The 16,013-nt window shown below is 40.8% G+C and overlaps 1 protein-coding gene and 1 long non-coding RNA gene across 2 annotated transcripts in view; one reads left to right on the forward strand and one right to left on the reverse strand.

Annotated features, from left to right (window-relative positions):
• The window catches only part of YES1 (YES proto-oncogene 1, Src family tyrosine kinase), a 68,106-nt gene extending 58,351 nt beyond the window's left edge, over positions 1–9,755 (reverse strand). The window contains exon 1 of the mRNA XM_048840409.2: positions 9,600–9,755. The gene's annotated coding sequence lies outside the window, so the exon portion shown is untranslated. The remainder of the gene's footprint in view (positions 1–9,599) is intronic.
• Positions 9,756–9,891: 136 nt separating this feature from the next.
• LOC125632353 (uncharacterized) lies at positions 9,892–15,173 on the forward strand. Its single transcript, XR_007355271.2, has 2 exons — positions 9,892–10,201; positions 13,231–15,173. It is a non-coding gene; the product is annotated as an uncharacterized LOC125632353 (long non-coding RNA).
• Positions 15,174–16,013: the final 840 nt, after the last annotated feature.

Here is a 16,013-nt window from a genome sequence, read left to right on the forward strand (position 1 = left end):
TACTTTAGCTTTCGATAACCTTCATATTTACAATTTGGATATCACTGTATAAAATCTAGTAACTATATAGAAGGCCATAATATGTCTTCACCCACTGAAGTTAAAGGTGTTATTCTGGATGAACACTGGAACAGAGGAAGGCAGAAATTTGGTCCAGTTTTTTTACTTTATTTTGTTTTCTTTAAACACACTTAATTTTCCTTCGCACATGGGAAGATTATATAGACTTCTCCACTAATGAAACACTTGGAACAAACACCACTATGATTATATAACAAGAAAAAAGTGGCGTAACTCCCAACATACAGTATATTGTTTGTTAAAACAAATTGGAATAGTCATGTCGGCATAGTTGTGCTGGCATAGCCCCTTACTGTAGTTGCAGCGTATAGAGACGGGAGGAGTTCTTCTGCTGGTGTAGGAACACTATCTCCCAAATGACATTAAAGTTGGCCTACACTTGCAAGTTACATCAGCATAGCTATGCTGGTCAGGGTGTGACTGACATACCTACTCTGACAAAACCCCCAGTGTAAATGCAGCTATGTTGACAGAAATGTGCTTCTGTGGATGCAGCTAATATTTGTGAAGGTGGTGCTCCTATACTGACAGGAAAACAATTCCATCCACATTGGCTGTGTCTATGCTAGGGGCTGGTCTACACTAGAAAGTTAGGTCAACACAGCCATGTCGCTCAGGGGTATGAAAAATTCACACCCTGAGAGATATAGCTAAGCTGACCTAAGCCCCAACATAGACAGTATTACGTCAACGGAAGAACTCTTTGATCAACTTAGCTACCATCTCTTGATGAGGAGGGTTTACTATAGTGACAAAACCACCCTTTCCATGACCTGTAGCAAGTTTCTACGCTACAACAGCACAGCTGCAGCTGTGCCACTGTAACGGTTCTAGTGTAGACATAGCTTAGGGGGCTATGCCAGCATACACTCTGTAGCTGACATAGCCTGAGCCAGCAGGAGCACTCTTCTGTGTTATATCTAGAGCTACGCTGACAAAAAATTTGCTTTGTTGCTAAGGCGCGTGCTTTTCTCATACCTCTGAGTGACATAGTTATGCCAGTATAAATTTGAAGCGTAGACTGGGCTTTAGAAAATACGGCCAATTTCACTGCTAGGGTAAGCAGATAAAAGTTTTCTTCATTTTATACTTCAGTGAAGTTGACTTCAATACAGTTGCCTCCACTTATGCCATCAGAGAATCTGGAGCTATTGTGTAAAAGCCTAATCCAGCTCTCCCTGAAGAGGAACTTTGCAAGTGACTTCCATGTCAACAGGATCAAGCCCTAAAATAAGTAGGCTAAAATCTCAAAGCAAATCACACTAGAAACTGACATTTTTCTTTGCCTAATTAGTTAACAAAATTATATAGTTAAATTGGTATATTGCGCAATTTGAAGGGTTATTGTTATTTTGATTTTGACTGAAATCACGTAACTTGCAAATCAGAAGCCAGTGTCAGATCAAGGACTTTAAAAAAAGTTCACCGCATTCAAAATATTTAAATAGTGAAGGATTTACCATTAAATTTGTCTGCCCTGTCTTTTCAGATTAAAAGGACTAGAGGCTGAAATCAATGATATTTGCAAATCTCAGTCAAGCATCATAAAAATAACTTCTGAATTAAACTGTCACATTACTTCTAGCCTTAAAATGGCTCAAAAAAAAAAAAAAAAAAACTTAAACCATTCACTTGTGTGGATACTGCACATACTATATGAAAATGAGATACTGTACACATTTCAAAATATAATTCATAAAATAGTAGTGGCAGAAAATACAATAGAACTGTATAGTCTAACTTCATTGTACTGACTACGTGTTAGGTTAGCCACCATTTCACCCTGCACACACCAAATCAAAATAGCATTCAGAAGTCCTACAGCAGCTCAGACTTCTCAGGGGTTTAAAAGAAAAGAAGAAAGATACCTAGATTTAACAGCTACAGTATACTACTTCTACCAATAGAAAATATAGCTACAACCAAAAATGTTCTTTGCACTAGTCAGACCTACCCAGAGAAGACAGATAGTTTATGAAAACAATTTTATCACTTGTCTCGGGATCTATGGATAAATTGTTAGTTCAGCCAGAACCATAATTAAACAACACTACTTAGGTTTTTATACATTTAGAGCAAATAAATACATCCCAGAGTTTACAAATGAAAATTGATTTCTTTAAAATTGATAATACACAATTAGTCGGATAGTTTTTTTTTTTCAATTAAAAAACAGGGGACTTCAAACTCTGCCATTTATAAATCATGCTTTTTTTAAAAAAAAATATTTAAAAATGCAGTTATATTATTGGAATGTTACATGAACATCACTGTAGCTAAGAATCAGTCACCATTGCACTTGATGTAGCTGCATTTTTAGATTTTTCATTTATATTTTGCCTATTGACCTGAAATACAATCCCATAACACTTTAAGAAAACAGTCCGAAAACAAAGACTTTATCATTTCCATAGAGAATACCTATGGGAAGAAGTGTGCAATGCCAGTCAGTCAGTCTTTCAAACTTGTCGAGCTTTTTGGATATTAGAGACCAGAATTGAGCCTTACACTCAAGGTAATCACATTGCTCACTCCTAGTTTGATACTGCATATATGTATTCTGGCGATGAATAAACTATATGAACTACAACTGAAGGGACAGAAGCAGGAGAACTGAAAACAGGTGCCTGAATGCAGGGGCTACTGGGCCAAACCTTAGTGGTGTTGGACCATGGGAGTGCAGGACAGGCAAAGGGAGTGAGCAGAGATGGGCAGCCAGGATCAGAAGGAGCTACCCTAGCTTCAGATGGGAGTGGAGTTCTGAGTCAGGAAGTGTGGTGTGGTGGGTGAGGGGCTGGGCTATTGGCTAAGCAGGGTGTGTTGGGGGATGACGAAGTTAGGGGCTGGGATGTTGGGGACTGCAGCCAGTGGGGCTGCAGTGAGTTGGATGTATGTCAGGGCTGCTGGGATGTGTGGGGTTTGTCAGAATAAGTGGGGGCTGGTGGAAGGTACTGGGTGGAGAGAGGGGAATTCTGGGAGCTGTGTGGTGTGGGGAGTATATTGGGCAGGAGTGCTTTAAGGAAGGTGAATCCCCTCCCCAATTTCCATAGTGTACAGGGGTCCAAAATTCTTCAATCTGGGCCTGGCAATGGCAGACCTCAAATATGTATATTTACATTGTACATGCACAGATGCAAGAAGGGCCACTATGTTATTAGACCACCAGGAGAAATACCAGTTTAACTGATAGTTCTAGATTAATTCCTTAATGGAATGTACTTTAACCAATAACACAATGTAACGTAAAGGAAATGCTCCTTTTTCTACTCTTAGCAGTAATACAAATACTAATATGTTATCTATGTCATATAGATACGTTGCATGCATTCATCGAAGCGAGGTAAGGTTTTTTGAGATTTTTCATTCAGAGGTGGTGAAAGTGTGTACTGCATAATCTTTAAATTTCCTTTAAAGCTTATATGGAAAGAGGAAGCAGTGACCCAGCCCTAATTCTGAATTCCTTTTCTTGTGTATTTAAGTCAAATTCTAACACTTGTGTTTATTGACTGAAAACACCTAAGAATACTTATTTTAGAAAGTTATTAATTGATTTTCTTTGGTAGGATGTCTACTCCTGATTGTGGATCAAAGAAATTCTAAAGATTGTGGTGGATAAAGGTTTAATATTGTTATTTAAGTACTCTTAAATACCACCCATCAACAACACTTGTTTGTTCTTACAATTAAAACTGTAAGCATATTAGACCGAGTTTTAAAAGTTTTAGCAGTTAGCCCAAGCACTGTACTTTTTCCTTCCCAAAGCTAAGTATTCCATAAACTTGGCTTAGCAGAAGCAACTAAGGGCTACAGCATGACGGCTTCGGCCATCTACCCCCACTCTCACATTCCTGTTAAAAAAACCCAGACATATATTGTAGTGCAGATGAGACCCTGACTATATTTGTACCATGAACTTCAGGGTATGATTAAAACATAGTTATGGCCTCATCTGTGTTATGAGATTGGGAAGAAACACGTGCACAGAAGAGAAAGTAACAATGGAGGACCTGGGCCTCTTCCAGCATGGTTGTTTCTATAGTAATATTAACCAGCCTTAAATATCAGATTGCTAACAACGAAATCTCCCACAAGTTTCCTCAGAAGTGAGCTATAGGCCTGATCTGCAAAGATTTACATACAAGTAACTTTGCTCATGTGAGCAACCACCTTGTCAATGGGGGTTGTCATGTAAGGTTATTTACGTGTTAGTCTGTAGGATCAGGCCAGGTAGGTAAATGCTATTAAAGTGTTCTTTACTCTTTTCCATCCTTCTCTAGTATCTAGTGTAAAGAACACCCAGTATTCAGTGGGCATGCAGATTTATCCACAGGAGATTTTGCCCTGAAGTACCAATCATTTGTGTGTGGAATCATTTTAAATGCAGCAGCAGCGTCAGTATTTAAAGTTTACATAGCTGAGCTGGTCAACAGTTTGCTCTCATATGAAACATTTTTGAGGCCATGTCTACACTAGCGAGCTCACAGCAGCACAGCCGTACCGATGCAGCTGTGCTGCTGTAAGATCACTCTATGCCCACGAGAGAGAGCTTTCCCGTCAACACAATAAAACCACCTCAACAAGCAGCGATAGCTATGTCAGCTAGAGAAACTCTCCCACCAACATAGCGCTGGGCACACTACCACTTATGCCGGCAAAATTTATGTCACTCTTGGGTGTGTGTTTTTTCCATACTGCTGAGCGACATAAATGGTAGCGTAGACGTGGTCTGAATATTTAACATATGTAGCACACATCTCTGAAGCACATTCAAGATCACAAGAAACCCAGCAAGTTGTCTCCACTCCCAAAATGCAAACAGAAAACAAAGCCACACTGGAAAAAAATTATCTAATTTCCTGTGTAGCCTCCTGGAGTATTCAAGAAATTGAAAAACAAATATCAGTCTGAGGTTTTAGTGGTCATTACTTCCTCTGCACTCTCTAACCATATCCTGTAACACTACATATTACTACTCCTGACAAGAAAAACAAATCTCCATCCCCATCCTCAGTCCCGACAGCTGAGATTAACCAAGGCACTCTCACTGTCAACCCCCACTGTGGTACATCAGGAGATTAGAGCTCTCAGAGAAAGGTCCTTGATTTTGGAATTAACTTCTCTTGTTGGCTGACAGACCATGAGGGTCTGTATACTCTTAAAAACACTGAGCAATGGAGGGGTATTCCTGTCACTGTAGTTAATCCACCTCCCCGAAAGGCAGTAGCTAGGTCGATAGAAGAATTCTTTTCTACACCAGGAATTAAGTCGGCATAGCTATGTGTCTCGAGGGTGTGGATTTTTAACACCCCTAAGGAGACACAGCTATACACTGAAAACTAAGTCTGTTGATCTCCAGCGCATGTGGCAAGGCCAATCCATTTACTCAAACTTTTGTCTGAAAGCAATATTTTAAACCAAAAACAATATTAACATAAACCCATTTATAAACAAGTTTATTTCTGTTACTAACATCTTAGCCCCTGATCTCGCAAATAGCTGTCACATGCTTAACTTTATCCATTGGCATAGTCTCACTGACTTCAATAGGACTACTAATGTGCTTATGCAAAAACTTACATTTGTTTGCTAGATGAGCACCTAGCAGAGTCCTTTACTTCAACAGAACCAAGATTTAGCTCTTCAAAACTAAAATCTAAATACTTGGCCAAGAAGACGACAACAACATCATTATCATAAAGTCTAAAATACACCTGGGCACTTTTCCAGATGTGTTTTCACAGAAGGTGACAACTAGTAACGCAACATGGGGCCTTTGAGATCTCAGTCACTGGTTTGAATCTTTCCTAGCATAGAAGCCACAGGAAGTGGTTACCATACCACAGCTGTGAAGTGGTTTATATAAAAAGAACTAGTGATTGCCACAACACAAAAGCCACCATCATAAATAGCACCCTTGTTGACATTCCCAGAGAGGCCAGAGATTTAAGTGAACATGAAGATTAGCCTACCTTCTCACTCAGAGATGGTGACTCCAGGAGAAGGATTAAATCATACTAGTAGGGTGGCGTAGGACACTTTGCATTTCCACTTCTGTGCTGAATCTGCTCTGTGTATAACACCTTTCACAAGAACTGTTCTCAGAGCATTTTCTTCTAGAATCTCTCAAACACAGCTAATGTTTGTTTGGGTTTTTGGGAGGATGGGAAGGGATGGGGGGGAAGCATGCTATTTGACAGAGTTGGTTTAGTCAAACCTAGTAGAATAATCTAGTGTTCTTGTGATAGTGTTTGTTTTGGCACGGACATTAATTTCTAAATTCTTAACATTAAATGGCTTGTTCAAACTGTGTCCAGATTATGGAAATAGTGTAGTCAGTCCAACAAACAATGAATAAAGATGAAACAGCATACTTTTCCCAGTAGTGGCATGAACATCTGGACTAGTCTACTGAAAACGTGTTGCTTAGGTTTTTCTTTTGTTCATAAGTAGCTTTTAAAACAGAAAATATAGAACATAAAGTCATGTTACCACTTAATTCATAAAGCAAGCTTTGGTTATATAAACTGACATTTGTCACAAAACAGATATTTACCAACACGTAACAACAACACACATTTACCACAGTGGAACAACAAACACAGTTCTGATTTATTCTCTTGGAGTTGCTGGAAGTATATTGCATATCAGAACAAGAAGGTAAAGCCTCCCATCTAACAAAAAAAAATTGCTTTCTAGAGCAGAAAATGTTCTTGTTTGTTATGTTATATGAATATTAGCTAAAAAAAAAAACCCTTGATGTTTTCGAAGAAGACATTCTGCTGTTCTGTTACTTTGGTATAATATAGGTCAAATTTAAAGTCTGAAGTTACATGCCAAAGTCACTGTTTCCCCGATACTCTACAACAGGTCAATTGCAATATTTTTCCCTAAAGGCTATCACTCTGTATCTGACCTATAAGTCCTCATCCTCAAAGGAAACCTGCACAACACTTTCAAAAGATGTCCCTGGAAGCTTAAATTCATAACTTTGCTAGACACTAAAAACCATGGACTGAATAGAAACACTGCATTTATGGCTTTTGTAATCTGCAACCCATGAACAATCCTGCACCCACAGCTGCTTAATTTCCCAGAGCTGAAGAAAACCTCTGCATATGCTCGAAAGCTTGTCCTTCTCACCAACAGAAGTTAGTCCAATAAAAGATATAACCTCATCCATCCTGTCTGCTTAAGAAAGTTTGGCAGTTTAAATATATTTTTAGATTTACAGTAGTTGTTTTTTTCTATAGAGCCAGAATACCAGGTTAGTTGCAGGCATAGATGGATTGAGGACAAAAAAATAAATAAAATAAAATCCACTTTATAACATAAAATACAAATGATATATACTTAGGGCCCAATCATGCTCCCATTGACATGGATCAACTTCAAACATTCAGGATTTGAATCCAAAGTAGTGAAAGACTTAAGAAAACCAAACAAAAGACCTGAGCAATCACTGTCAGTGTTTTACACTCAAGTTTTTGTCTTGTAAACTTAATTGCATGCACCGTACTGTTTTTTCTTGGAAACTTGATATAGTCCTTCTGACGTGTAAGCTTCATTTATGTCACAAACACTACCTTGTCCTGCGACTACAGATCAACTACCTGATTTTACAAAACTTGTGTGTATGTTTAGCTTTATGCACGTGAATTTAATGGAACCATTTGTAAATAAAGTTATGTACGTACTTAAGAGTAAGGCTCAGGCCCAAAGTTCTACTGTTCAGTAAAGGAGTCAATTTTGCAATTTATTAAGTCAGTAGAAACAGCTGTGTTAAAACTGTATTACAGAACTTTGGTAGTTACACTAACTATATTTGAAAGCAAATTCATTATCAATGTCTGTTTCACACTCTTATAATTTCTCAGAGAAAAAGTTATGGTTTACAGTGAAGTTTCACATCTTGGATTTGTGGCCGAAGGTTAATTCTGTGTGTGAAATGACAAAATTCCATTTAGTTTTATGAACCTGTCAGCATGTGAAAAAAGCAAACAACATCATTCCCCACCAATATTCTCTACATTACAAACTGTTTTCAGACAGGTTTGCTCTAGACTATCTTAAAAATAGTTAATTTTAACATGAACAAACATAAACTTAGTTTTAAATGAGGACAAAAATTCTTTGGTATGTTTGGGGAAATCTGTCCTGAGAATAAAGTTCTATAGTGTTATAATTGCACTCCGACAACGCAAAGTGCAGCACTCCATATCAGTGTGTGTACAGGTTGTATAGAGTTGCATACATTACAATAAGTGCAAGCAAGTGCATGTATCTCAATTAAGGCATAAGATGTATATATACACACACTATATGGCCCCTATCTTATGGGAACTCAGGTACATGCTTAACTTTATGTAGTGCAAATAGTCCCATTCAAGTCAATGTGTCTACTCACAGCACATAAAGTTAAGGACAAGCCTCTGCAGGACTGGAGGCCTAGGTATTCTCTATATATGCTTTTAATTATTTTATTTATAAATAAAGAAGACTTGGTGAAGTGTTGTGATTGAAAAATATATATAAAAGTCAGAAATTTAAAGTAACCATGCCTCAGCTAGACACACAGGTGTAATAATGCCCAACAATAAACAGAATATACAATACTACATAATAATTAGACAATGGTGCCAAGTTAGTTGATTTGGAAATCAATTTTCAATTTCCTGACTTTGCTGGTTTAGATTCTCAAGACATAGTGCTTCTTTAACATAGTGTGGGGGAGGGGGCGCTTGCACTGAACTGATAAAAGAAGCAATTCAGCCTTGGACCATGCTATACTGGATATGGCTCATTATGAGCCAAGGTGGTCAAAATTAAAGCCAAGAAACAAACGCTCTTCCATCAATACCAGTGTAAAACATATGCTGGTGTAACTACAAGGGAAAAGGGAAAAAACCTTGACCACACACCTCCCAGCATGCGCCCTGGTGGAGAAATGTCGAGGAAACTGAAAGGAGTGGTAAGTGAAAATGAAAAGCGGAGCCTCCAATAAACTTGTTTGCTCTTTCGCCCCCTCTCAAAACAATGAGACACGCTGTGGCTTTCAATCAAAGCAAGCCAGGGAAGGCAGAGACCCCTCTCCCCAGAGCAGTTGTTGCCAGGCTTCAAGCGGCCAACAGACAGCGGCCCCTGCCACCCTTGCAAGGAACGGGACTGACGGGCAGAGGGGAAGCCACCGACGGGATCCTCCTGCCCCCCCGCGCCTCAGAGATAGTCTCCTGGGGTGCGGCCACCCCCCAGCCTGGCCAGGCATACGGGCTCTGCTCCCCGCTGGGCGGGGAAAAGTTACCGGGAACTTTCTGTCAACCCAAGGGGGGCAGTGGAAGGGGGCGGGGCACCGCCCATCGTCCTGCCAGGGACACGGAGCCGGCCCGGGGGAAGGGGCTCGCCCAGGGCGGGGGAGGCGGCCGCGCTGACTGGGGGCTCCGGAGGGGGGAGGGACTGGGGCCTATCGCTCTCCGGGCGCCGCCGCAGCCTCTCCGGTGGTGAAGGCGCGGCCGGTTTCTCACCTGCTTCTCAAGCCGCTCCGGCAGGGAAGGACTCGAGCCCCCTGCTCCTCCCGGGGCCGCCGCCGGACCGGGCAGCGAAGGGGGGGAGGAGGGATCCGTACGCTCTGCGCGCGGAGACTCGCTGCGAGGAAGAGGAGGAGGAAGCTCCCCCGCCCGGCCGGCCTTCTGCCTCCTGCCTGCCTCCCCCGCCTTCACTGGCGCTGCGGCCGCCCCATGCGCCCGCGGAACCTCCCCCTCCCGGCCGACCGCCGCCCGACTCAGAGGCCGCGGGGCGGAGCCGGGCAGCGGGGGCGCTCCCCGCCTCCGGCGGCAGCTCCCGCCTCAGCGGAGCGCGAGTTCAGCGTCCCGACCTAACATGGCGGTTTCGGCGGCGGCTTCCCTTACGGCGGCGGTGGCCGAAGTGTTACCCCCGCCCCCCAGTCGGGCCCTCCCGAGCAGCCCCTGGCCGGGGGGGGGGCGCCCCCGAGGCCAGGGCAGCCCCGCTGTCTGTGTGTGGGAGCATGGAAGGGGTTATAGGGGGCGGCGCTGGATTTGGGGGGCACTAGGGTAGGTCACCCTCGGGTCGGGCAGCCGGAGCCACAACAGCGCGCGGGATGGCCGAGGTAGGTGGGGAGCTCCAAGTATTTGCGGAGTGGGATGAGGCGGGAGGTTTGGGGGAGGTGGTGCTGGAGCAGTTTGGAGGGCTTCGTAGGGATTCGTTAGTCCATGGGGGGACGGACACAGGTTTTGGGGGAAAGTTTTATGGATTTTTTTATTGGCAATTAGGAGTCAGTGGGGGAGCAGCCCTGGAAGGTGTTTTTTTTTGGGGGGGGGGGGGATTTGGAAGAGTAGCAATACGTTGGGGTTAGGAGGAAGGAGGAGGAAGAGAAGCCTCGGAGCTTTCCTAGGAGTATTAGGGAAGAACTAGCAGCCTCTTTTTAGAGGGGTGGAAGAGGTGCAGAGCTTTATTTTCTCATCTTCCTTTTCTCCACTGCACCTTGCATTAGGGCTGTGACTAATTCAATAAGTTTTTAAGTACAGATTTTAAATCTTTCAAACAACAAAATTCTTCAAGAGAAAGCGTCTTAAAAATTGCTTTAAATTATTCCCTAAGTCTGCAAACGAATAAGATTTGGAAGGCTTCCTGTATTTCATTCTCTACTTTTTTTAAAAAACTTATTCAAGTGAAACAGAAGAGCCTTTCTTCGTCTTTCAGAAGTGCTTCTATTACAGCTCCTGCTGAGGGGAAAGTTCACTGCTTGCAGACCAGAGTCCTTAACTAGGAGAAGTCAAAGTGACACAACAGAATACGTAAACGTTTGAAATAATGTGAGATTAGCTTTTACATCATCATTTCCTGCAACCTCAATTTCATGATTTAGCATTTCACATGTAAATAATCTAAAGTAATAACAAACAACAGTTTTTGTGAGGAGGAGGTAAACTTGAGTCTGCACAAGGGGAAGGGTCACAATCACAAAAGTGCAACAAGAAATGAACAAAAAGAAAGTCCTACAAACGAAAGCTATTGAACTTTACATGTATAAATCAGCAATTACCTCCTGCCTATTACTGGCCTTAATCTGTTGACAATTACTTTCATCATGATTTTTCCAGTACTGATAATAAGCTTATATCTAAGAACATAAGAATGGCCATAGTGGGTCAGACCAAAGGTCCATCTAGTCCGCTAGACTGTCTTCTGACAGTGGCCAATGCCAGGTGCCCGAGAGGGAATGAACAGAACAGGTAATCATCAAGTGATCCATTCCCTGTCGCCCATTCCCAACCGCTGGCAAACAGAGGTTAGGGACAACATCCCTGTCCATCCTGGCTAATAGCCATTGATGGACCTATCCTCCATGGACTTATCTAGGTCTTGGAATCATAGAATATCAGAGTTGGAAGGGACCTCAGGAGGTCATCTAGTCCAACCCCCTGCTCAAAGCAGGACCAATCCCCAATATTTGCCCCAGATCCCTAAATGGCCCCCTCAAGGTTTGAACTCACAACCCTGGGGTTAGCAGGCCAGTGCTCAAACCACAGAGCTATCCCTCCCTCCAGGGTTCTTTTTTGAACCTTGTTATAGTCTATAATTATTTGGCTCAGCATGATCTCTTTTCTTCAGGACTGGTACAACTATGGCCTTTAGTCAGCCATCTGATACCTCCTCTTGCTCCTGTACCTTAAACATTTTTCCTAATGCTCTGATAGCACTTGTCCCATAGGCTTTTAGCAGTTCAGCTGTAATATTCAGCTGTGTATTCATGCAGCTTTCCCAAATTGTTTTTAACTGAGACTTAAAGGAGTGGGTGAAGCGCAGCATGCAGGATTGGCTGCAGTCAGAAAGATTACAGTGCAGAAATTATAAAAGACAAACAGATGATAGGAGGCCAGAGAAAATAATGCAAATACAATCAATATCAGTCAGATGTAAAGGCTGACCACCTAAATGGTGGGACATTGTACATAAAAACAATGTCTTTAACCTCTTACTGATCCTTGAGAAGATCTTTCCACTTAACTGTCCCATGACTGCTTGCTTTGCTAAATAAATTTTACCAAATTCTCTTAAAGGTTTTCTGAAAGTGCACTATATCCACTGCATCACAGTTGGCCACATGCTTGTTAACACCCTCAAATAATTCTAGTAGTTTGGTGAGGCATGATTTCCTTTTACAAAAGCTGTGTTGACTCTTCCCCATCCTATTGTGTTTATCTCTTTGTCTAATAATTCTGTTCTTTACTATAGTTTTTACTAGTTTATCTGGTACTGAAGTTATGCTTACTGGCCTGTATTTATCAGGATCATTCCTGGAGCCTTCTTTAAAAATCAGCATTATATTAGCTATCCTCCAGTCATCTGGTACAGAGGCTGATTTAAGCAATATGTTACATACCACAGTTGTACAGTTAGTAGTTCTGCAATTTCATACTTGACTTCCTTTAGAACTTTTGGGTGAATAGCATCTGGTGCTGGTGACTTATTACTGTTTAATTTATCATTCTGTTCCAAAACCATCTCTATTGACACCTTAATCTGGGAAAACACCTCAGATTTGTCACCCAAAAGGAATGGCTCAGGTGTGGGAATTTCCCTCACATCCTCTGTAATGGTGATTAATACAAAGAATTAATTTAGCTTTTCCACAACAGCCTTGTCTTCCTTGAGTGCTCCTTTAGCACCTCCATCATCCAGTGGCCTCCCTGATTGTTTGGTAGGCTTCCTGCTTCTGATGTACTTAAAAGAAAAATTGCTGTTAGTTTTTGTGTCTTTTGTTGATCCTCTTGGATCAGATCCTGTGTGCCACTTAGGTCTAAATGAGGAATTCTCTCCCCTTGTAGGTTCCAGGACTAGCTGCTGCAAGAAGCAGTCATTAAGAGTTTCTAGAAATTTTCTCTCTGTATCTTGAGGTGACATGTTCCTAATCAATAGGGGACATTTGAAATCCCCCATTATTACTGGGTTTTCTGTAGCCGCTCTAATCGCCCTGCGCATTTCACAGTCACCATCACAGTCAGGTGGTCAGTAGCATATTCCTATGGCTATATTCTTATTATTCATGTATGGAATTTTATCCCTAGAGATTCTGTGGTACTGTCTGATTCATTTAAATTTTTTTACTATATTTTATTCTGTGTTTTCTTTCAGATGAAGTGCCACCGCACCTCCTGCCAGTGCAAACTACTGTCATTACTATATTTTTTGTACACTGGTTTTACTGTGTCCCATTGCTTATCCTTCTACCAATTTTCTGATTCTTATTATAGCAATATCATTTAATACCAAGCACTCACATTCACTTATCTTCATATTTAAACTTCTTGCATTTGTATTCAGGCATTTATAAAATTTGACATTTCATTTTCTGCCTTCATGTGATGTAGGAACATTACCTCCAGCCTGGTTATGGAGGAAAATGCCATGGTCAGGAGTGAATGATGCTGTTGTATTGCTCCCAGTGTTTGTAAAAGTGCTTTTGGGAGGAGGAGAATTACCACCTCTCACGAGTACCTTTACTTGTTTTCAACTGTTAGGTCACATTTGGATCTGGAGTTGCATCTGCTTACATCGTGTGTGAATTTGCCTCAAAGGATGGAGGTAAAACCTTCATAAAAATATTAAACAGCTGACAGTGATTTTAATACAAATATGTATTAAAAATGAGAAAATAATGTAATGGAGCTCAACATTTCTCTTAATTAGAGAATCTCATGGAGTACAGCGATTTGTAATGTTTGATTTAAAACAAATGAGTTAATAGTTTCATATTTGTATCAGGAAGCAGTTAACAAAAAATAAATAAATTGCAAAGCAAGTTAATGTTTTAGGATCTGAAATTTCATTACCATAAATCCCACTCACGTGATCTTGTTAAAACTAGTAAAGTCTATAAAATGTGATTTAGGTAATCAAATGATAGAATTGATATTTAATTTTCAAATTAAACACTGAGGTTTACAGATTCACATTAGCAAATGAATTACTTAAGCAAAGAGTATATACAGCATAGGACAATTCTGTTCTCACTAATACTGGTCAATGGAGTTCATTTGGATTTAAGGAACAGAATTTGGACTTTAGGGCTCACTTGTCTCTGTATATGAGCACACAACTATTTCTGCCTCTTGTATGCGTAGTTAGTTTTACTTAGTCAGGCTTCTACTCAGGGCACCCTCCTCTTTACCTCTTGACTGCTGTATTCCCTTAAAATCAGCATAAGGAGTGAGTGAATTTTGGTGCAGTTCCTATTGTCTGAACAGTTCAACGTAGCCTCACCATTTGTGGACATCAGTGAAGGTTTGTGTGCTAGTCATGTGTAAATAGTTGTTTATGCAAAGTATCATTCAATATTATTTGAAAATTTAGCTCTCAGCTGTTTATTATTTTAACTCCCATAAGGAATGGTCATTATTTATACAACTATAAAATAATTTTTATTTAATTAGTTAGCTAAAGGACTGGGGCTCCTATGCAACTCTAATACAACCATTACTAATAAAAAGGCAATGAAGTATGTGTGTGAGCAGGAGAATGAACAGAAAGAAAGAAGGGGGAGTGGAGACAAAAGATACAACTTGGCTTTCCTCCTTCCGTTGGGCATCTTTATGGATTCACTGATGGATGACCAAGGAAGAAAACAAAAAGAAACCCTTTGAGATTTCTGAAGATGAATGGGCTGAATTCCTGAAGAACTTTGACAGATGAATCTGATACATGAGGAAATTAAAGCATGTTACACTTTACAGCAAGTAACTGGAAACATTTAAGGAAAACTGATAACTTATTAAAATGAAGGAAGATTGTATTGTAGTGACAAAAAAGATACATTTGCAGGGGTCTGTACACTGCTCAGAGTTGGGTTTTTTTTTTCATTTTTAAAAAAATTATAAAGTGGCACTTAAAACTCAGGCCTTCAGTTGCTGGCTAAAAATTCAATTATTAAGTGTATGTACAAATGGCGTTGAAGAGCTAAGGGGATTTCATTATTACCTAAAAGTTCCAATTTGCATGTTGCATTAAAGAAATTCTGAATTCCATTTTTATCAGGATAAATTAGCAATAAACTGTGCTCATGGAAGTGTTTTATTTAATGGGGACTTTAAGTAGGTTTTTTTTATTATTATTATTATTCCCATGCTGTTTGCAAAGTAGTACAATACATTGCTCCGAAACACTGAATAGCAGAGTAAAACTGGAATAAGTCTACATCATACTCCTGAGAGTGGGCATCAAATATGGTCTTGGTTTCTAAAAGGATTGGGGTCAATCTTACAGCACCCTCTTCCTACTGGACCATGTTTTGCTCTTGCTGAGCAAGCTCACTCCCTGGAGTAATTCTGTGTGAGCTTTCTCAAGGAATCCAGGAAAGCAGTTTCCAGCAGTGTTAGCTGGCTTATTTTTAAGCATTCTTAACAAAACTTCACAGACTCTTCCCTCAAATGTCTGTGCAGGCCAAGCAGTTCTCCCTCACACCAGTAACTTCAGCAACCCAAAGTTTTCTAGCTCTTACCTCAGAGCCTAAGCAATAAAGGACTTCACACAGTCTCCCTTCTCTCCATTTGATTTCTGGACCAATTCCTTAGTTCAGTAGCAGTCCACTAGGAGCATAGCCCCTCAGCTCTGTGGGGAAATTGCAATCTCGCTCCTCTGTTTCCTGCTGTCTTCTTTTACAAGGGTCAGGTAATTAAGTTCTATCTCTCAGGTGCTGCAGGCAGAGCTAATCAGCCAGCCAGTTGCAGGCCTCTGACCCTAGAGGAATGGTATCTCTTAAACCTTCATAGAGTCATAGAAATCCTTTGCATGGATTCTATATTTCTCTGGGCGTGTGGCACATATGATTTTTTTTTTTTTTTACATTTTATACAATTTAAATACATAAATATAGGAACACTTATGCCCCAATTCCCCAATACAGCATTTCTCTGGGCAAA

This window comes from Caretta caretta, chromosome 2 (assembly GCF_965140235.1).
Source record: "Caretta caretta isolate rCarCar2 chromosome 2, rCarCar1.hap1, whole genome shotgun sequence".
Classification (NCBI taxonomy): Eukaryota; Metazoa; Chordata; order Testudines; family Cheloniidae; genus Caretta; species Caretta caretta.